General features: G+C 43.4%; 1 protein-coding gene across 26 annotated transcripts in view; it reads right to left on the reverse strand.

Moving 5' to 3' along the window:
* The window catches only part of MAP2 (microtubule associated protein 2), a 279,546-nt gene that overhangs the window by 235,100 nt on the left and 21,539 nt on the right, over positions 1 to 22,907 (reverse strand). For all 26 annotated transcript variants that reach the window (XM_082230891.1, XM_082230887.1, XM_082230882.1 and 23 more), the window contains exon 2: positions 12,911 to 12,981. The gene's annotated coding sequence lies outside the window, so the exon portion shown is untranslated. The remainder of the gene's footprint in view (positions 1 to 12,910; positions 12,982 to 22,907) is intronic.

The following is a 22,907-nucleotide window of genomic DNA, read 5'->3' on the forward strand; positions in this document are numbered from 1 at the left end:
ATAGAACGAAAAATACAGTAACTCACAGCACCGCGCCACTTCCCCCTCTTCACTTTGGAGCCCGTTTATGGGTTCCTTTGTGGGTTGGGGGGGCGCTAAGGGTGCCCGCCGAGTCCCACGGTCACAGGCTTCAACCACCTGTGATTTCCAGAAGGGTCCCCGCTACGCCGCAGCGGAAAAGACCCGTTTCATGCGGAGCTGGTCCCTCCGGTTCAGAGGAAGTCCGCCATTGCCGGTAGCGCCACCCCGGAAGTCCCAGAACCCCCTTCCTTTGATCCTTTACACCCCACACATAGGCCATTACCTCACCAGGAAGCTAGACTGGCTGTTCCTGAAATCTGAATCCTTGCTTAGATTTTAACAGTTGCTGCACTCAGGAATGAGAAGGGTCTCAGCATACAGTCCACCCACCTCAAACAATAAAAAGGCCCGACTCTTAACTATTAATGTTACTCATTCATTTGCATGTCTGCCAGATGAGGGTCTCTGAAAGCCAAATGTTCACACACCAGGACAAATAATCAGCAATTGTACTTATTGCGAGGCTGCTCTCAAATTAAGTCGCTGTTATCTCTCAAATGGCAAGATCTAAATGCAAGGCCATTCACGGTCCAGAAAATCTGGCTTCTTAAATTAAAATTTGGCTGAAGATTTAAGTCAGCAATGGAACTTGTACTAGATATAGCACATAGCAGACAACAAAGCTGACTGCGCAATATGAGAGTGTGAGTCAAATCCATCCATCTCTGAGTTGCTGAACTGAGCACCACTGCAGAGACACAACCTAAGACATCATCCAACACAATTTAATTTAATTATTTCTCTCTCTCTCTCTCTCTCTCTCTCTCACACACACACACACACACACACACACACACTCATGCAGGCCATAAATCTCTCTCTTAGTGGATGGAGAGTGTGTCATGGAATCCTTTCATTTCTTTGACGAAAACAGAAACACCCCATTCCATAATGATAATTTTACTATTTATACCCCACACATTTTACTGGGTTGCCCTAGCCACTCTGGGCAGCTTCCAACATATATAAAAACATAATAAAACATTAAGCATAAAAAACTTTCCTATACAGGATTGCCTTCAGATGGCTCAAGGGGTGGATAACTCCATACCCTCCCTGTTTTCTCTAATGAACAGGGACATCCTAAGGAAAAGTGGGTCATTCCAGGTTCAAATCAGAAACCAGGGCAGCTTCCCTAAATCAAGACATCCCTGAAAATAGGGGCACTTGGAGGGTCTGGTGTTGTGCATTGCATAGTTTAACATAGCATAGTTTAACATAGTTTAAGATAGCAGAGCTAGCTCATTAGAACTAAGGCTCAATCTCCAGCCTTCGTAGCCTTTGCATGTCAGTGCTATCACACTAGTGACTGTTATTTCTCTAAAAGATGGACCATCATATCTAAAGGTAAAAGTAAAGGGACCCCTGACCATTAGGTCCAGTCGTGACCGACTCTGGGGTTGCGGCGCTCATCTCGCTTTATAGGCCGAGGGAACCGGCGTACAGCCGGTCATGTGGCCAGCATGACTAAGCCGCTTCTGGCGGACCAGAGCAGCACACGGAAATGCCGTTTACCTTCCCGCTGGAGTGGTACCTATTTATCTACTTGCACTTTGATGTGCTTTCAAACTTCTACGTTGGCAGGAGCAGGGACCAAGCAATGGGAGCTCACCCCGTCACGGGGATTCGAATTGCCGACCTTCTGATTGGCAAGCCCTAGGCTCTGTGGACGCGGGTGGCGCTGTGGGTTAAAGCCTCAGCGTCTAGGGCTTGCCGATCGAAAGGTCGGCAGTTCGAATCCCCGCGGCGGGGTGCGCTCCCGCTGCTCGGTCCCAGCGCCTGCCCACCTAGCAGTTCGAAAGCACCCCCGGGTGCAAGTAGATAAATAGGTACCGCTTACCAGCGGGAAGGTAAACGGCGTTCCGTGTGCTGCGCTGGCTCGCCAGATGCAGCTTTGTCACGCTGGCCACGTGACCCGGAAGTGTCTCCGGACAGCGCTGGCCCCCGGCCTCTTGAATGAGATGGGCGCACAAACCCCAGAGTCTGTCAAGACTGGCCCGTTCGGGCAGGGGTACCTTTACCTTTACCTTTAGGCTCTGTGGTTTAACCCACAGCGCCACCCGCGTCCCCCCTCTCCCATATGTACCAGATACTAAAACCCAAAAACATGTGGGCTTTTTTATTTAAAAAATCGCAGTTCACTAAATAATTAACATTTTCCCGTCTTTTAATAGTAATCTAAAATCTGCTGCCTTGCCCCATCTAGAGTTGGCCCTGCTGCTTTCAACAGTTGTTGAATGGGGTAGCCCAGAAACATATTAGGAGGAAACCCCAGTTTCAAGACATTTTGGATGATGCACTTAGGACAAAGCCAGACCATCAGCACATCAAGGGCATGGTTAAAGTACATGGTTTGCCAAAGAATCCTGGAAACTGTGGTCCACCCCCCCTTAACAGATCTACAGTTCCCAGCACTTTTAACAAACTGCAGTTACCTGGATTCTTTGGAGGAAGATGTGTGCATTGATTGTGCTTTAAATTTATGGAGTGGCTCTGCCCTAAATCAATTCATGGTTTAGCCGGGTTTAGTGTTATGTGCAAACTCGGTTGTTGTTCTTATATAAATCCATGCAACACAACATGAGACATGTTGTCTCATGGGTCATTTCTTTTAGAGCCTCACTAGTGTGGCTTATTATTGTAGGCATGGGACGGGAGCTATCAAGAGCTGTGATGCTAAAGAGAAAGCATCCCAATTGTTGCTTAGCTCTGGTCTAACAAAATGCCGGAAGAGCCAGGTCTGTGATTTGTAAATGACTGAAAGTAAAACACAGGAAACTGTTGCTGAGTCGCCTCACTGTCCAGCCTCTAACTGATGTTACACAATCCCTTTCACAATGTGCACAGAGAACCCATTTAACACGCTGGTATCCATTCCTCCAAGAAACTGGTTTAATGAGGCCTCTTTTCCAGCATAGTTAGAGGGGAAACAAGTGTCTCTTTTATCTCTGTGAACCTAGAAAGCAAAGTAATAGGAAGGGGTGGGGTCACTTTGTCTGAATCTTGGCACATTGAGCTGGAGCCAGGCAGGAGGTCTAATTAAGCAAGTCAGATTCAATGGCAGCATGATACGAGTTGGGGAGAAATATGGAAAATAAGTGTGCACAACAACGTGGATTCCACTGGACATCACTGTACTCTTCCTCGCTGTTCTTTTCTCTACACATTAGGGGAATCGAAACTTGAACACTGTAACTGAGCAAAAAAGATATGAACAAATATTCTTTGTCTTTTAATATATTTGCTGACTGCACGTTTGCTGGAAAAGGGTAGAGACTGGAAACTTGACTATGATTTTCAGCTCTATTGCACTCCTCCGAGCTTAAATACAAAACTTGAACTTTTCATTTCATGATTATGCTGCTCAGTATCATTGCTTTGCATGAATTATAATGCAATCCTAACCATGTCTACTCAGAAGCACATCCTATTAAATTTCCAGGAGAGAGGGGTTAGGATTGAAGGCTTATTCAGCACTTCATTTTACTTTTTGCTTTTTACATTGGTACACAATTTTGTGTAATTTTTTATTTTTTTAAAAAATGAATATTGAGGCCTTTATAAATTGTGGAGCGACCATGTATCTATTATGCATTCCTGTGCACATTTCCCACCTGACCGCATTGAGGTGCATTCTCAGGTAAGTGGGCACAAGACTGTAGTCCTAATCTGCTTCCAATAATCATGGGCTGAGGTCACATCAATAGGGTATTAGATCCCAACCATCATATTCAACCCCTTCTGCCTAACTGTCCAGTGATGCCTTCTGACATTTTTCCATATATAGTCTACATTTTCACATTTTGCAGCCATAAATGCTAGAACGTTATTTTATATTTTCAAACAAAAGCTGAATATTCTCGGGGACGGCTACTAAATTCTACACTTGTACAGAGACAGTGAAATTCAACATAGCAGGTATGCATATGAAAAACAAGGTATGCTCATGCAATATTTTCCCACTCTCTCCTACCCATGCCTCTTTGCACCCCTTAAACCTATACTGGGGGTCCTCCAGCCCTCCAGAGCAAATGTTAAGGGTACAGGTTGGAGAAGGAGGAGAAAATCCCATTGTGCAAGCAGATTTTGTTCTGCACACAGAACAACTTAGTTGAAGCCTACCCATGGTTTTATTGCTCTATGCAACGAAACCCTGTCAAATCATTAGTTTCCATCCAGACCAAGGTAGTTGCACTTTGGTTCCTTTGAAATCAATGTAAGTTAAATTAGTGATGACTAACTTTTCACATTGATTTGGAAAGGCATTTATATTATTATTAGGGATGTGTGCATGGATGGCTTTCTGTGGAGCTTTTCACTTTTCTGCCCCATAATTTTAGATATACACAGACATTCAACAAAGTTGGTTTTTTTTGTTTTTCTTTCAGGAACTGTAGGCATAAACTGGGTGTGCATTGGAATATGCATCAGATATAGATGCTGCCCACTGCTTTCAACAGAATATACATTCAGAATACAGTTGTACCTGGGAAGTCGAACAGAATCTGTTCCGGAAATCTGTTTGACTCCCAAAACGTTCGGAAACCAAAGCGCGGATTCTGATTAGCTGCAGGAAGCCGCGGAAGCCCCATCGGACGTTTGGCTTCCAAAAATAGTTTGCAAACCATAACACTCATTTCTGGGTTTGCAGCGTTCGGCAGCCAAAACGCTCGAGAACTAAGCTGATCAAAACCAAGGTACAACTGTATACACATTCTTAAACCTCCACCCAGCTTACACAATAATATGCAGGGTGCTTCCAGAGTGTTGCTTTCTTCAGGTGGAACTCAATCACATCTTGACAAATTCAATTTCCATATTTAAAGTTGATTTTGTGATGATGACAATGATTTGCTTTTACCCTGCCCATCTGACTTGGTTGCCTCAGCCACTCTTGTGCCACAAAACCACTTCCTCCCAAACTTGGACTCCTTGTGACAGGAAAGTGCACTGGAAAGTGTGATATAGTAATTAACTGACACAACATCATGTAACCTCCCTGCAAACAAAGTAGAATGAATTCTCTGTAAATTGCCAATGTTGCCCAACCTTCCTGCAAACTGTGTACAAACAAATCAAGGTGAATGCTCAATAAACAAGTCATCTGGAAATCACATACAGAAAGTAAATCAGAACTAATCATAGGGAGGTTTGGTTCACAAATAACATTAAACCATAGTTTGAAATAAACCAAACAAACCATGAGCCTGGGTTTGGAGGACAAGACAAACCAGACTCTGGCTCATTTTATCTCCTCTGCAGTGAATCAGGAGCAGGAACAGAAGAGGGGTACAGTCATACCTCTTCTTGCGAACACTTCATGTTGGGTTTTTTCGGGTTAAGAACGCGGCAAACCCGGAAGTGTTTACTTCCAGGTTTCACTGTGTGCACACGCGCAGAAGCATTCTGCATGGTTTGCACATGCGCAGAAGTGTTCTTTGTGGTTTGCGCATGCACAGAAGTGCTCTATCGCACTTCGCACATGCACAGAAGCACCGCTCTGGTTATGGACTTTTCGGGGTGCGAATGGCACTCCGGAACAGATCGTGTCCACAACCAGAGGTACCCCTGTATTGTAGTAATTTTCTTCAGCAGCATGCTCTAGTAAATCAAACCATAGTTTGTTTAAGCCATGGTTTTTAATGTGACATGCAAGCTGAGCCCGCAATTCAATTTGAAATAACCGTCTGCTCCAAGAGAAATATGGAAATCAAGCCTGCTGGGCCACCATAGTATCCCATTGCCTGCTTGCTATACATATTCCTGCTATGCGCAGGTGAATGTCTACGACTCAAGAGACATGCATTTGGCAGAATTTTGACTGCTTACTTTTAACAGCCTCCCGTGTGTTTTAAACACTGGAACAAAGATTAAACTCCACAAAGAAGTAAATGTATTGAAAATTAACAATACTCCAGAAAACCTACTACCAGACTGTCATTATCACAAGGGAGTGCAGATAAAAAGAATATAATGCAGAAAAAAATCAAGTTGTCTTTTAAGTAGTGTCCTAAATAGTTTTTGGTAAATAGATATGATTTCAACAGGCTCTTAGATCTGATGGTCTCCAGAGTGTTAAGTTCTGCGTAAGATAGTAATATTGGGATTTTTTTATATAAAATTGAGATTTTATTCATTCATCCTCTCTGTACACTAATTAATTAGGGGTTGTTGTTTTTTTACTATCGAAGATTCTTATAAAAGATGTAGCAAAGTAAGTATGAAAATAACCGGAATCCCAATACAATTCTTTCGCCTTCCATTTATACTGTGCATGCTTACTGTTGTCAGCATTAGGCCTCTACTCTGAGCTGTCATAGCTCTGGACAGATGCTCTTGGTCTGGCATAATTCTCAAGTCTCACCTGCTTGCCAACATGAGCACCTGAAAGTTCAAATTATACCCAATAAGGTGGATCAGAATGCAGATTAACCGGCAGCCTAGGAAATAAAAGAAGCCTTTTGGAAGATGCCGCAGAATTGGCAGAGCTACAGCTGGAGCAAAATGCACGTGACAGCCCCTCCCTGTATAATACAAGATCCCTCTGGCTCATATCTTTCCAGATTCCACTAACCTTTCCCAGAAGCTGCTTGTACCACTTTGTAAGATGGGCAAGAGGAAAAGAAACTAAAAATTGGGGCATTTGTGCTATAGATTAATCACCTATACTAGACATATTATTGAGGGACCTTCTATTTACTACCCTCTATGGTAGATGCTCTTTTGAAGCATATTAAAAAAAAATAAAGTGTCCTATGTAAGCAGCATAAATTAAACAGCAAATGGTGCTCAATTCAAGCAGCATAAACCTACTGATACAATTTTGTTTAAAGGCTTGAATTGAACCATGCTGATAGTTGTCCTGGTGCCAATGAATCAGTTAAAGGGAAATATTCATCTGCTATTCTCCCTGCATGTTTCATACTCCAGAGATCAGCAGCAAACAAGGAACCTGCCGACTACTTGTGAATTCAATGATAATAGCAGGGAATTACTATGTGTACTATTGTACACTGTTGGTTCCAAAGAAATATTTGTGTATTAGCAACATTAGCACTGCATTTAAACCACCATGGCCAATGCTGGATCTGATTGCTCTTGTAAAAAGAATGTTCATCGTTTCTTTTGAGATTAGATTGACATATATGTAGGGCTATTTCCCTCTTCCTCAGAACAGCCTGCGTTGAACTTCAAACTAGCAAAATCCCCATCACTTTGAAGGGAGAAGCTGTTAAGATGGCGGCCTGAACACTGCAAAACCTCAGTGCCTGCAATGTATCCTCACTGTTTGCAATGCAATGCTTTGAGAAAGGGAATGACTCAGCATTATTTAGCATTACTGTTGTTAGAGATTTCCCTTCAGTTATTTTCACCCACGACAGATAAGCTCCCTCTAATTTGAATACGGGATATTTTAACCTCTGCTGTTAATAACACTGCGTTTTAATACAGCTTGGCTTACCTCTCCTTCCTCCCAAGCTTTCCTCTCCTTAGTTGCTCTCCATATCTGTCAACAGCTTCAGCCTTCACCCTGTTGACCAGGCACACAGCCTTGGCTTCATCTTTGATACAACCTGGTCTGCCGCAGACGAATTGCACTTGTGCTGAGGGAACTGCAATGGCTGCAAGCCAGCCAGCTACTGAGTCATGTTTGAGGTCTTATTGTTAGCATACAAAGACATGGACAACCCAGGACCAGGTTGAGCCATACTGGGTGCTTGTATGGTTGTGCATGAAAGGATGTGATTGTGTGTGTGCGCATGCACATGTGCGGGCAAAAGAGAGGGGCGGGGAATAGGACTGGAAGAGGTTGAATGACAGACCAATCCTAGTCCCATATCATAGAATCATAGAGTGTAAAAATATTCTGTGGATGTCTGATTGATCTGGAACATGTTCCTTATTACAAAGCTCTGATCTCTATGCTACCAAAGAGAGAGAAAGAACTTAATAGATTCCTTCTAAGAATGTATGATGTGAGGATGCAGATGGGGGATTGCATATTGAACCCTTCAATCCTGTGCATAGAATAGAATCAAGAGACCACAAGGGCCATCGAGTCCAACCCCCTGCCAAGCAGGAAACACCATCAGACCACTCCTGACATATGGTTGTCAAGCCTCTGCTTAAAGACCTCCAAAGTAGGAGACTCCACCACACTCCTTGGCAGCAAATTCCACTGTCGAACAGCTCTTACTGTCAGGAAGTTCTTCCTAATGTTTAGGTGGAATCTTCTTTCTTGTAGTTTGGATCCATTGCTCCGTGTCCGCTTCTCTGGAGCAGCAGAAAACAACCTTTCTCCCTCCTCTATGTGACATCCTTTTATATATTTGAACATGGCTATCATATAAGGGGTGCCTTAACCTCCTCTTCTCCAGGCTAAACATGCCCAGTTCCCTTAGCCATTCCTCATAAGGCATCGTTTCCAGGCCTTTGACCATTTTGGTTGCCCTCCTCTGGACACGTTCCAGTTTGTCAGTGTCCTTCTTGAATTGTGGTGCCCAGAACTGGACACAGTACTCCAGGTGAGGTCTGACCAGAGCAGAATACAGTGGCACTATTACTTCCCTTGATCTAGATGCTATACTCCTATTGATGCAGCCCAGAATTGCATTGGCTTTTTTAGCTGCCGCGTCACACTGTTGGCTCATGTCAAGTTTGTGGTCAACCAAGACTCCTAGATCCTTTTCACATGTACTGCTCTCAAGCCAGGTGTCACCCATCTTGTATTTGTGCCTCTCATTTTTTTTGCCCAAGTGCAATACTTTACATTTCTCCCTGTTAAAGTTCATCTTGTTTGTTTTGGCCCAGTTCTCTAATATGTCAAGGTCGTTTTGAAGTGTGATCCTGTCCTCTGGGGTGTTAGCCACCCCTCCCAGTTTGGTGTCATCTGCAAATTTGATCAGGATGCCCTTGAGTCCATCATCCAAGTCGTTGATAAAGATGTTGAATAAGACCAGGCCCAAGATAGAACCCTGTGGCACCCCACTAGTCACTCTTCTCCAGGATGAAGAGGAACCATTGATGAGCACCCTTTGGGTTCGGTCAGTCAGCCAGTTACAAATCCACTGAGTGGTAGCATAGTCAAGACCGCATTTTACCAGCTTCTTTACAAGAATATCATGGGGCACCTTGTAAAATGCCTTGCTGAAATCAAGGTAGGCTACATCCACTGCGTTCCCTTCATCTACCAGGCTTGTAATTCTGTCAAAAAACGAGATCAGGTTAGTCTGACATGACTTATTTTTCAGAAATCCATGCTGACTATTGGTGATCACAGCATTCCTTTCTAGGTGCTCACAGCCTGTTTGCTTAATGATCTGCTCCAGAATCTTCCCTGGTATTGATGTCAGACTGACTGGGCGATAATTATTTGGGTCCTCTCTTTTCCCCTTTTTGAAAATAGGGACAACATTTGCCCTCCTCCAGTCTGCTGGGACTTCGCCTGTTCTCCAGGAATTCTCAAAGATGACTGCCAGTGGTTCTGAGATCACATCTGCCAGTCCTTTTGATACTCTTGGATGCAGTTCATCTGGCCCTGGAGACTTGAATACATCTAAACTAGCCAAGTATTCTTGTACTATCTCCTTAGTTATTCTGGGCTGTGTTTCCTTTGCTGAATCATTTGCTCCAAATTCTTCAGGTTGGGCATTGTTTTCTTTATCGGAGAAGACTAAGGCAAAGAAGGCATTGAGGAGTTCAGCCCTTTCTGTGTCCCCTGTTTGCATTTCACCATCTTCTCCTCATTCTGTGCTTTAGCTTTTCTGACTTTGTGTCTACATGTGCTGGCTATTTGTTTGAATTCCTCTTTGGTGGTTCCCCCCTTTTCCATTTTTTGTACACATCCTTTTTTAATCTTAACTCAGTTAAAAGTTCTTTAGATAGCCACCCTGGCTTCTTTAGGCCCCCATCCATGTTTCCGTCTCATTGGTATTGCCTGAGGTTGTGCTTTTACTATCTCCCTCTTAACAAACTCCCAGCCATCATGAACTCCCTTTCCTTTTAGTATTACTGTCCATGGGATCTCACCCAGCACTTCCCTAAGTTTTATGAAGTCGGCTTTATTAAAGTCAAGAAATTGAGTCCTAGTATGCTTGGCTGCTCCTTTCCGCTGTATAGTAAACTTCAGAAGAGCATGATCACTCGCGCCTAATGATCCTTCCACTTCTACCCCACTAACCAGGTCATCAACATTGGTTAGGACCAGATCTAAAATGGCTGTTCCTCTTGTTGCTTCTCCCACTTTCTGGACAATGAAGTTGTCTGCAAGGCCAGTGAGGAATCTGTTTGGCCTTATGCTCTTGGCTGAGTTTGACATCCAACAAATATCCAGGTAATTGAAGTCCCCCATTACTACTATCTCCCTTCCTTTTGCATGCTTGGCCATCTGTTCCAGGAAGGCATCATCTATGTCCTCCGTTTGGCTTGTGGATCTATAGTAAACTCACTTTGGCTTTGAGGATCTAAATCTTGGATCTCTTCACAGGTATACACATCCCTGACATATAACACCACTCCTCCTCCTTTCTTGTCTGGTCTGTTTCTCTGAAATAGATTGTATCCCCCCATTATTACATTCCAATCGTGGGACTTATCCCACCAGGTTTCAGTGATGCCTATTATGTCATATTTAGTTTGCTGTACCAAGAGCTCAAGCTCATCTTGTTTATTTCCAAAGCTTTGTGCATTAGTGTACAGACATTGAAGTCCATTAATCATTCCCCCGTGTCTCTTATTTAAGGATTTTTTCCTCCCACCACTAGGTCCGCGTGCTGTTTGCTCCATTTGGTCTATGACATTTGGATGATCATCTTCATCAATTGATAGACTCCTACCTTCAGGAGCACTGTCTCCCTCCCCCACATTAGTCAGTTTAAAGCCCTCCTGATGAGGTTTCTGAGATTTTTGGCAAAAACATTCCTCCCAACCGTTGTGAGGTGCAGCCCATCGCTTGCCAGAAATCCATCTTCAAGAAACTGCAGTCCGTGATCTAAGAATCCAAACCGTTCCTGTTTACACCATTTGCGAAGCCAGCTGTTCACTTCCACTATTTTTCAATTAATTGAAAGCAAGTGGCTTCAGTCTAATATCTCATCCAGGCTTTAAGTAAAGTGACCTAAAATTAAGACTGCTCCACTTCCTGCCAGGATTAGACCAGCAAGTGAAAGAAGCTTATCTCCACTACCTTGTCCCTACAATTCATAGACAACCCAACTCTCTCCCTTAGGGATGCTCACCCACCCCAAAACCGGAGTTTCCTTCTGCAACAAGGCAGACTGTCAAGAGTCCAAACAGCCACTTCAAATTGCACACTATCCATGCCTTCTCAGATCCAGCAATCCCTCCTCTGCATGTAGCTCCCTACTTTCCACTAGACTAGCTCCCAACAGTATTCCTAGAGATGGAGTAAGAGACGGTTCCTCTGTGCTTCCCTCTCCCACCCCCAAAAGAGGAAGAATATCATCCTCAAAAGGCCTGCTGTGTCAAGGAAGATTTTGTGGTCTGCAAAAATAATCTGTAGATTATCAAGAAAGGCGGCGGGGGGGGGGGGGAGAGAGATAACTGAGCTCAGTGTCAGCCTCCCTCACTTTCCTCCAGTTGAAAATACTAAAACTTGCTCACTTTGAGAGCATGGTTAGAGTTAGAGGTAGAGTTAGAAGCCTGCCAGGTTAACAGTAGAGCAGAGTGGGTGAAGAAACTACGGTTCTCCAAATGTTCTCATCATTGGCCCAGCTAACCTTGGGCTGATGGGGTTTGGAGTTCAACGACTAGAGGACCACAGGACTCTGAACTCTGGGCGATCTGTACACTACAAAAATGGAGGGTGCAGTTCATGCACAGGAGGTAAGAATTGGGACGAGCAGCCACAATTTAGTCTCCCTCGTGTATTTCTTTCTATGCAATTTGATTTATGAAATGTGGGTTTAGTTTAGCTCTAATAGCATCAGAGCACTTGCCATTTTGAAAGGCTTTTTCAAAACAAAAGATGTCTGAAGATGCAAGATTTAATAACAGAAGGAGAAAGAAAAGGTATCATTTTAAGAGGGAAAGTGCTACAGAAAATATAAAAATAGAATTGGCTAAAAACCAGAAACCACAAAAAGAGATGTCATTCAGGAAATAGCACTAATGTGTCACCATGCTGAAGAATTTCCCCCATGTATTACAGAGAAATCTTAGGAGAGCAAAAGGGATTTTCTGTGTGAAGGAGATGATTTTGATTATGACAAGACTGAGTTGCTTCTCTGAAATCTTAACCAAAGATTTCATCCTCCATTTATTGACTGCAGCTAGATTAGAGATTGCATGTTTTCTTAAGGGAAATTTAAATGCAAATCCTTTTGAAGCCTGGATGTCACAAGTATGGGGCAAATTAGCCATTTCATAAAAGTAATTATGCCCTGGCTGGGGGGGGGAGGGGGGGAGGAAAGACTCACACCTTTGATTGACTTTGTTAAGAAAACCAAACATGGTTTCCACTGTTCACCAACACATGGAACCTTATGAAGAAACATATTCATTTGAGTGCTTTTCTTGGAACATCTAAAACTGCAACCATCAGTCACTGTTTTTCTTTCTTTTTCTGTACTCTGTTTTCCTTGTATGGGTATGTTTTGTTACTTGAAATTAAAAATCATTTTTTATAAAAAGGAAATGTATGCATTTTGCATTATCCTATGGGGGGAGGGACACTCTAAGTCTGTTTCTGTCCAGAAACTACATGCTACTAATCCTATCTACTGTTGGGGGGTTCTGAATCAGGGAGTGTTAAAAATAATTATATGTTAATCGTCTTTCATCCTTACTACAGAAACTCAAACACACTGACCTGGTTGTAGTGTACAAGTACACTCTCCTCTGGATTAGTTGACAATGTAAGACACCAGTCTCTTCACCCAGCTGAAGAAGAGAGACATAAAAAAGGGGGAAAGTGAAGTTAAAGCAACATTGGTATTAACCCTTGAAATCTGAGGGAAAGAAAATATTTTTAAGCTGCTTAAATAATGGTCAGAAAATCATCAAATAGAAAACGAATCACAGTTATGTCAAAACAGAATTGTAATTCATAGGAAACATCTATTTCTTTTTTCCTGCTTCTTTATTGTGTGTATTTAAATTTCAGTCAACAATTCCCAGAGAGACGGAATACTTCTGATAATTTACATACAGTGGTACCTCGGGTTAAGTACTGGAGTAATTTACATACAGTGGTACCTCGGGTTAAGTACTTAATTCGTTCTGGAGTTCTGTTCTTAACCTGAAACTGTTCTTAACCTGAAGCACCACTTTAGCTAATGGAGCCTCCCGCTGCTGCTGTGCCGGAGCACAATTTCTGTTCTCATCCTGAAGCAAAGTTCTTAACCTGAAGCACTATTTCTGGGTTAGCAGAGTCTGTAACCTGAAGCGTATGCAACCCTAGGTACCACTGTATATGCAAAAAGGTGAGCATGAGCTGTGTTAGTATATATTTACATGGGGAAGCTTGTAATGTCTGAGATTCCAACAAGGATCTGCTGAAATGTGATCAACAAGTGGAAAGGGAGAAGCAGTGAAATTTCCACAATTTTTATATTTAAATCCTGCTTAGTGAAACATTTTAACATTCTCAGGCTCAATATAAACCTGGGATTCTTTTGCGCCTTCAATAACCTTTTTGCGCCTTCAATAAGTTTGCAGGGCAGCAGTTGAAGAAGGAGCAAAAAGGGTTTTCTTGTGTGTGTGTGTTTCTTTGTGGCTGATTAGCTGTTTTCCCTGTGTAAAGGTCAGAGGGGGCAGGGTTTCTGTTGAGGCAGGGGATTAGCTGTGGGAGGAGCTTATCAGAGTTTGCAGGGCAGCGGTGCGCGCCTAGCGGTGCGCGCAGTTAGATCCATCTTTTAGATTTAGGGGAGCTAGTCTCAAACGTTTGTTGGGGGAGATCTAGGTGGTTTTTTGTGTGGGGGAAGTTATTTGTCCTGTCTTCAAGCTTTTTATGATGGAGGACCTCTGTAGCCAACTCCAACGACACGATCTCAAGATGGAAGGGGAGGGAACAGCTGCAGTCGCCTGCGATTCCTGCGCAATGTTTGCCATCTTGCCAAAGGTTGCAGGCAGCTTTACCTGCAGCAATTGCATGTTGATTGCCCTCTTAAAAGACAAAGTCCAGCAACTGGAGGAACGTGTAGCTACGCTCCAAAGAATTAGAGAGCTGGAGCTCTTCTTGGAAGCAACAGAGCACACCGTCTCCACCAAGGAGGAGACGGGGGACTCCCCTGAGAAGGAGGCTAGTTCACCAACACAGGAGCCAGATATATGGAGAAACGTGACTCAAAGAAGTAGGAGGCCCAGGGTTCACTCTGATTGTTTAGAAATACACAATCGCTTTGAGGTCCTCTCCCCTAGCATGGAAGACAAAGAGCAGACTCCATTTGAGGATCTCTCCCTCATTACAGTTGATCAGGTATATGAAGACGAGCAGCAAAGTCAGTCCTCAGGGAATGTGCAGGCGACCTTGGAATGGACAGCTCATGGAAGAACCCCGACCAAACCCAAGAGGAGGCGTGTAGTGGTGATAGGGGATTCCCTACTGAGGGGAACAGAAGCAGTGATCTGTGGGCCTGACAAGATGTCTCGGGAAGTGTGCTGTCTCCCCGGGGCTAAGATCCAAGATGTAACTGAACGACTGCAAGGAATCATAAAACCCACTGACAAATATCCCTTCCTCTTGGTTCATGTGGGAACCAATGACACTGCAAGCAATAGCCTCCAGAAGATCAAAAGAGACTACGAGGCTCTCGGCAGGAAATTGAAGCAACTAAATGCACAAATTGTCATTCATCTGTCCTCCCAGTTGAACGACGTGGCCCAGGGAGAGAGGGGTAAATAGTGGAAGTGAACAGCTGGCTTCGCAAATGGTGTAAACAGGAACGGTTTGGATTCTTAGATCACGGACTGCAGTTTCTTGAAGATGGACTTCTGGCAAGTGATGGGCTGCACCTCACAACGGTTGGGAGAAATGTTTTTGCCAAAAATCTCAAAAACCTCATCAGGAGGGCTTTAAACTGACTAATGTGGGGGAGGGAGACAGTGCTCCTGAAGGTAGGAGTCTATCAATTGATGAAGATGATCATCCAAATGTCATAGACCAAATGGAGCAAACAGCAAGCAGACCTAGTGGTGGGAGGAAAAAGTCCTTAAATAAGAGACACGGGGGAATGATTAATGGACTTCAATGTCTGTACACTAATGCACAAAGCTTTGGAAATAAACAAGATGAGCTTGCGCTCTTGGTATAGCAAACTAAATATGACATAATAGGCATCACTGAAACCTGGTGGGATAAGTCCCACGATTGGAATGTAATAATGGGGGGATACAATCTATTTCAGAGAAACAGACCAGACAAGAAAGGAGGAGGAGTGGCGTTATATGTCAGGGATGTGTATACCTGTGAAGAGATCCAAGATTTAGATCCTCAAAGCCAAAGTGAGAGCATTTGGGTCAAAATTAAGGGAGAGAAGAATAACAGAGACCTCATTGTGGGAGTTTACTATAGATCCACAAGCAAAACGGAGGACATAGATGATGCCTTCCTGGAACACATGGCCAAGCATGCAAAAGGAAGGGAGATAGTAGTAATGGGGGACTTCAATTACCCGGATATTTGTTGGACGTCAAACTCAGCCAAGAGCATAAGGCCAAACAGATTCCTCACTGGCCTGGCAGACAACTTTATTGTCCAGAAAGTGGGAGAAGCAACAAGAGGAACAGCCATTTTAGATCTGGTCCTAACCAATGTTGATGACCTGGTTAGTGGGGTAGAAGTGGAAGGATCATTAGGCGCGAGTGATCATGCTCTTCTGAAGTTTACTATACAGCGGAAAGGAGCAGCCAAGCATACTGGGACTCAATTTCTTGACTTTAAGAAAGCCGACTTCATAAAACTTTGGGAAGTGCTGGGTGAGATCCCATGGACAGTAATACTAAAAGGAAAGGGAGTTCATGATGGCTGGGAGTTTGTTAAGAGGGAGATAGTAAAAGCACAACGTCAGGCAATACCAATGAGACGGAAACATGGAAGGTGCCTAAAGAAGCCAGGGTGGCTATCTAAAGAACTTTTAACTGAATTACGATTAAAAAAGGATGTGTACAAAAAATGGAAAAGGGGGGAAACCACCAAAGAGGAATTCAAACAAATAGCCAGCACGTGTAGACACAAAGTCAGAAAAGCTAAAGCACAGAATGAACTCAGGCTTGCTAGAGAGGTTAAAAGCAACAAAAAAGGCTTCTATGGGTATGTTCGTAGCAAAAGGAAGAACAAAGAAACAGTGGGGTCACTCAGAGGAGAAGATGGTGAAATGCAAACAGGGGACACAGAAAGGGCTGAACTCCTCAATGCCTTCTTTGCCTCAGTCTTCTCCGATAAAGAAAACAATGCCCAACCTGAAGAATTTGGAGCAAATGATTCAGCAAAGGAAACACAGCCCAGAATAACTAAGGAGATAGTACAAGAATATTTGGCTAGTTTAGATGTATTCAAGTCTCCAGGGCCAGATGAACTGCATCCAAGAGTATTAAAAGAACTGGCAGATGTGATCTCAGAACCACTGGCAGTCATCTTTGAGAATTCCTGGAGAACAGGCGAAGTCCCGGCAGACTGGAGGAGGGCAAATGTTGTCCCTATTTTCAAAAAGGGGAAAAGAGAGGACCCAAATAATTACCGCCCAGTCAGTCTGACATCAATACCAGGGAAGATTCTGGAGCAGATCATTAAGCAAACAATCTGTGAGCACCTAGAAAGGAATGCAGTGATCACCAATAGTCAGCATGGATTTCTGAAAAATAAGTCATGTCAGACTAACCTGATCTCGTTTTTTGACAGAATTACTAGCCTGGTAGATGAAGGGAACGCAGTGGATGTAGCCTACCTTGATTTCAGCAAGGCATTTGACAAGGTGCCCCATGATATTCTTGTAAAGAAGCTGGTAAAATGCGGTCTTGACTATGCTACCACTCAGTGGATTTGTAACTGGCTGACTGACCGAACCCAAAGGGTGCTCATCAATGGTTCCTCTTCATCCTGGAGAAGAGTGACAAGTGGGGTGCCACAGGGTTCTGTCTTGGGCCCGGTCTTATTCAACATCTTTATCAACGACTTGGATGATGGACTCAAGGGCATCCTGATCAAATTTGCAGATGACACCAAACTGGGAGGGGTGGCTAACACCCCAGAGGACAGGATCACACTTCAAAACGACCTTGACAGATTAGAGAACTGGGCCAAAACAAACAAGATGAATTTTAACAGGGAGAAATGTAAAGTATTGCACTTGGGCAAAAAAAAATGAGAGGCACAAATACAAGATGGGTGACACCTGGCTTGAGAGCAGTACATGTGAAAAGCATCTAGGAGTCTTGGTTGAACACAAACTTGACATGAGCCAACAGTGTGACACGGCAGCTAAAAAAGCCAATGCAATTCTGGGCTGCATCAATAGGAGTATAGCATCTAGATCAAGGGAAGTAATAGTGCCACTGTATTCTGCTCTGGTCAGACCACACCTGGAGTACTGTGTCCAGTTCTGGGCACCACAATTCAAGAAGGACACTGACAAACTGGAACGTGTCCAGAGGAGGGCAACCAAAATGGTCAAAGGCCTGGAAACGATGCCTTATGAGGAACGGCTAAGGGAGCTGGGCATGTTTAGCCTGGAGAAGAGGAGGTTAAGGGGTGATATGATAGCCACGTTCAAATATATAAAAGGATGTCACATAGAGGAGGGAGAAAGGTTGTTTTCTGCTGCTCCGGAGAAGCGGACACGGAGCAATGGATCCAAACTACAAGAAAGAAGATTCCACCTAAACATGAGGAAGAACTTCCTGACAGTAAGAGCTGTTCGACAGTGGAATTTGCTGCCAAGGAGTGTGGTGGAGTCTCCTTCTTTGGAGGTCTTTAAGCAGAGGCTTGACAACCATATGTCAGGAGTGCTCTGATGGTGTTTCCTGCTTGGCAGGGGGTTGGACTCGATGGCCCTTGTGGTCTCTTCCAACTCTATGATTCTATGATTCTATGATTCTAACCATGTAAATGAGAGGATTTAGACATGCAGTTGCTGTACCTGCTAAATCCTCCCCCACCCCCTTCATAAACATTTATGACTCAGGATGTCTGTCCTGCATCAAAACTGGCAATTGGCCCCCAACATCAAGATAGGGCTTATAGAAACTGGCTTAGAGATATGTATAACTGGCCACATCATTTTCTGTACACTGTAAGGCAATATAACTATTTCCAACACAATATTTTGTGGTTTCTTCCCTGTGTAAAATGGTGGTGCAGATGTGGTAAAATGTCACAGTCTTAAAACGTTCTTTTTCTAACTGTAATTTCAAGTTCTTTCTCATATTGTGAGGATGGTTGCCCTGGAAGGAGGGATGAAAAAAAAGGTAATTAATAAAATTCTGAACTTAGGTGTCTGCATTTTGTGAAGTATCGATGGATTATTATTTCAAATTCTGAAAAAGTATTTTGGTTAGAGCAGATGTTGTAGATGGGTGGTGAATTGAATCCAGTGGCGCACTGGAGTCTCTCTCACACACAACATAAGCCAATTTTGACAGAAAAACTAGACCTATCAATCACCTGACATCAGGTGACAGCTGCAAGAGGTCTCACTCTCTGTGCCAATCTGCACTGAGAGCAAGCTCCTTTGAAGTGCCAATCAGCTGATTGGTTTCCAGGCTGTACATGCAAACAGGCATTTTCCTTCTCGGTCTACAGACAGTTTGGATTCAAACCATGCTTGCAAACAGAGGGGGGGCTGACCCTGACTGAAGGCATCATTTGAATCCAAACCACACCTGCAAATGGGTTTTGAAGACACATTAGGTAAGGGATTTGCAAGTGCCAGCAATCAGTTGTTCATCAGTGCTTGGGAAGCCCTGCTGCTCATCTGATCAGCTTAATGGCTGGTCTTGCAAAGGCACAGGGGTAAGTCACAATTTGCCATCTTTTCCTGCCCTGATGTTATATATGACTTCAGGTGTAGGGCAAGTGAGTGCGGCTTAGCCTTGTGCTCAAGGGCCAGATATTCCACACAGAAGATGTAGTGCATGCTTTTTTCACATGGTGGCTCAACACCATTTTCATTTAACAGTGTTTCTATAAAATGACATAAAGATGGGAACTGTCCCAGAAGGAACTGGAAGCGGAAGGAAAAAACTGTGGAGTAGACAAGAAAGAGGAATATATATCCACGTTTTGTTTTGGACCATACTGATCTAAAAAGAGGATAAACTTAAACTTTTTTGGAAAGGGGGAGGTGCTTCATCTGACGAAAGGTTCCTCTCCAGAGCAAAAGACACATGGCACAGTTTTCTTACCTGACAACATACACAGGCATACCAGATTTTGCTCTTCCATTCAAACTCTCTCAGCTAACAAGAAACTAATGGGTGAAGTAGCCCTTAACTGAGAAATGTTCACATTTATCACAATGCATTGCTAAAACTGGCAGATCAAGCTTCACTTGCCATAAAAGAAGCTATAATTTTGTATACGTATCCTCAAATTCAGTAAATCTAATTCTGCAAATGGGATCTAATATAGAATCTACATTCTATGTAACAAGCAATGTATAATAATCTAATGCACTAAAATAGAAATTCTGTCTTTAAAAAGATTTGCTTTCCTTTTTATAACTAATGTGCATTCAGCAATGCATGATTTGGGAAAGTAGGTTGCCCCAGGATTCTGAAAATCTTTTAAAATTATCCTAATCAGCTGATAATTGTTCAGGGTTTAACAGCGAATGAATTGTTCAGGGTTTAACAGCGAATGAGTTCTCAGAAAGAGGGCAATGGTAATAACTGAGGTCACATGGCTTAGTTGCCTGCCTCAGTTAAAGAAGCAGATGGCTTATATTAGCATCTGAATAAGAGCATGAAGTTCCTAGCTGAGACTTGAAGGCGGGGTGGGGGGTTATAAGTGCACTAGACAAACATAATTCACCAGCATGTTGTTGTTGTTTAGTCGTTTAGTCGTGTCCGACTCTTCGTGACCCCATGGACCAGAGCACACCAGGCACTCCTGTCTTCCACTGCCTCCTGCAGTTTGGTCAAGCTCATGCTGGTAGCTTCGAGAACACTGTCCAACCATCTCGTCCTCTGTCGTCCCCTTCTCCTTGTGCCCTCAATCTTTCCCAACATCAGGGCCTTTTCCATGGAGTCTTCTCTTCTCATGAGATGGCCAAAGTCTTGGAGCCTCAGCTTCAGGATCTGTCCTTCCAGTGAGCACTCAGGGATGAGTTCCTTAAGAATGGATAGGTTTGATCTTCTTGCAGTCCATGGGACTCTCAAGAGTCTCCTCCAGCACCATAATTCAAAAGCATCAATCCAATGGGGAGCCTGTGTGGTGTAGTGGTTAAGAGCGGTAGACTCATAATCTGGTGAACCGGGTTCACGTCTCCGCTCCTCCACATGCAACTGTTCGGTGATCTTGGGCCAGTCACACTTCTCTGAAGTCTCTCAGCCCCACTCACCTCACAGAGTGTTTGTTGTGGGGGAGGAAGGGAAAGGAGAATGTTAGCCTCTTTGAGACTCCTTTCGGTAGTGATAAAGCGGGATATCAAATCCAACTCCTCCTCCTCCTCCTCTTCCTCTTCTTCTTCTTCAGCGATCAATCTTCTTTATGGTCCAACTCTCACTTCCATACATCACTGCTGGGAATTCACCAGAATAAGGGGTAGCAATTACCTTTTCCTGGCAGCTGGCTCTTGGAGTGTGCGCAATGTGTAGCATTTTGTTGGGGACACAATAAAATTTAGGCACCGTCTGCACTACTCAGTTACACAGTATCATCCCAGATTAAACACTCATGGCCAAAGAATCATGGGAACTGCTGTTTGTTAAGGATGCTAAAAGGTGAGTTCCCCACACAGAACTACAATTTCCAGTTTCCTGGGAAGAGGGATTGACTCTTAAACTATGCTGGAAACTGTAGCTCTGCAAGGGGAATAGGGGCCTCCTAACAACTCTCAGCACGCTTAACAAATTTCACTTCTCAGGATTCAAAATGCCGTAATACTGCTTTAAATGCATGGTGCTGGTGGGGCCTTACCTCTGAGTAAACCTGCATAAGATTAAGCTGCATTACACCTTTTCACTGCATTATTTTCACCATGTAATTGGCTCTTCTACAATTACAGAGTGCCATTACTAACACTGGGGGATAATTTACATCTTGTTATTTATGCAAGTGAGACAGCTAATAAATCCCATGGTGGAGAAGCATCCTAGAGGGACCACATGCTGTGTAATTACAGACCATTGTTACTGCATTAGTCTTGGTTCCTCTGCCCTCCAACAAATAAGAAGTTGAAGAACAAGAAAACCCAGGAAGATACATTAAATGTTATCAGGTACAGCACTAATTTAAAAGTCTGGCTACTTTCTTGTTTGATACATTGCTATTTCTCACATTCAGGAGATATAGACCTCTTTCTTAAAAGGGAGCAAACATCAACTTTGTTTAAGAGAAAAGCTTGCACATTTCTTCAGTAGTAAGAGTAAATTCAGTATCATGCAGCAGATTGTATCTTTTTCCCCCCTCATGGGAGACTCTGGGGCATTTTGTGAAAACTGTGAGACACACAATCAATCAGTGATAGAAGCAATGGACAGAATACTAGTTCTAATATGTTGCCTACTCTACCTCTCCCTTTTGTTCCCCCCAAACACATTTTTTGCTTCTGCATCCACAGGATTTAACAGACGTCAACGTACGCAAATGTAAACTGATGAAAATTTGGCAGCAGGGGAGGGAACCTTTCAGAAAAAGGAACCAGAAATTTTAGTGGATGACTCAGTGACATTATGTGCAACATACTGTGCAGCAACTGGAGGGGAATTAATTTTTATTCTATTTACTGTATTTAACACCTGAATGGACACACTCATGGAGAAAGGTTGTATCATGCTTATTCCCAATGGTTTGAAGCCAGAATATGTTACACTGAATGTCGCACACGTATCTCCAAGATATCTTTGTTAACTCTTTCAAAAGGTGTTCTGTTGTTGTTGTTTTTACAAAATATGAAGGAAAACAGAAGGAACACTAATAAGTTTTAGGGTGTCCAACCTGTTTGGGATGGTGTTGCACCATAAAAATCAGGGTCAGAGCTTGTGTGTGCTCCAGGATCCACCACTGCATCCAGAAGCTCATATAAGACGTATAGAGGGCCTCTTAGCAGCTTAGGTTGGTTCACCTGCTGAAGACTTACCTTGAAAAAATGGACCGGCCACTCTCATTCATTCCATACATAGTACAGGGAGAGGAACCTATGGCCCTCCAGGTGTTGCTGAACTACAGCTCCCATCGTCCCTGGCCATTGGCCATGCTTGTTGGGTCTGGTGGGAGTTCAACAACATCTAGAAGGTCACAAGTTAGCCAGCCCTGCCTCAGTCGCATCCAGCTGGGGCAGCTGTAACGTGCTGTATATTAATTTTCCAATGATGTATAGTTATGCTGAAGTCAGTATGGACCAGGACAAGGTGTATGGAGAACTTTTTGTTAGTATTTTCCACTGCCACTGTTGCTGAGGGTCACGTGATCAGGTGATTTCATTTCTTATCACTGTGTGTGTGAGTGGAAGTCAAGCTGACAAACTTCCGCTTTTGCTCTCTGTCCAGCTAAGGACTAGAGAGGATGTGTGAGAAGGAGCTCACGCAAAATGCGTTTCTTTTGTTTCTTTTGCTGTAAATAATAAAATACTTGATGCCACAATTCCTACACAATTTTGCTTTCGCTGACTCTGATAATATGCTTCATATTGTGCACATGTCTTTTGGAT

The sequence above is a fragment of the Podarcis vaucheri genome (assembly GCF_965113315.1).
Source record: "Podarcis vaucheri genome assembly, chromosome: 1".
Taxonomy (NCBI): domain Eukaryota; kingdom Metazoa; phylum Chordata; class Lepidosauria; order Squamata; family Lacertidae; genus Podarcis; species Podarcis vaucheri.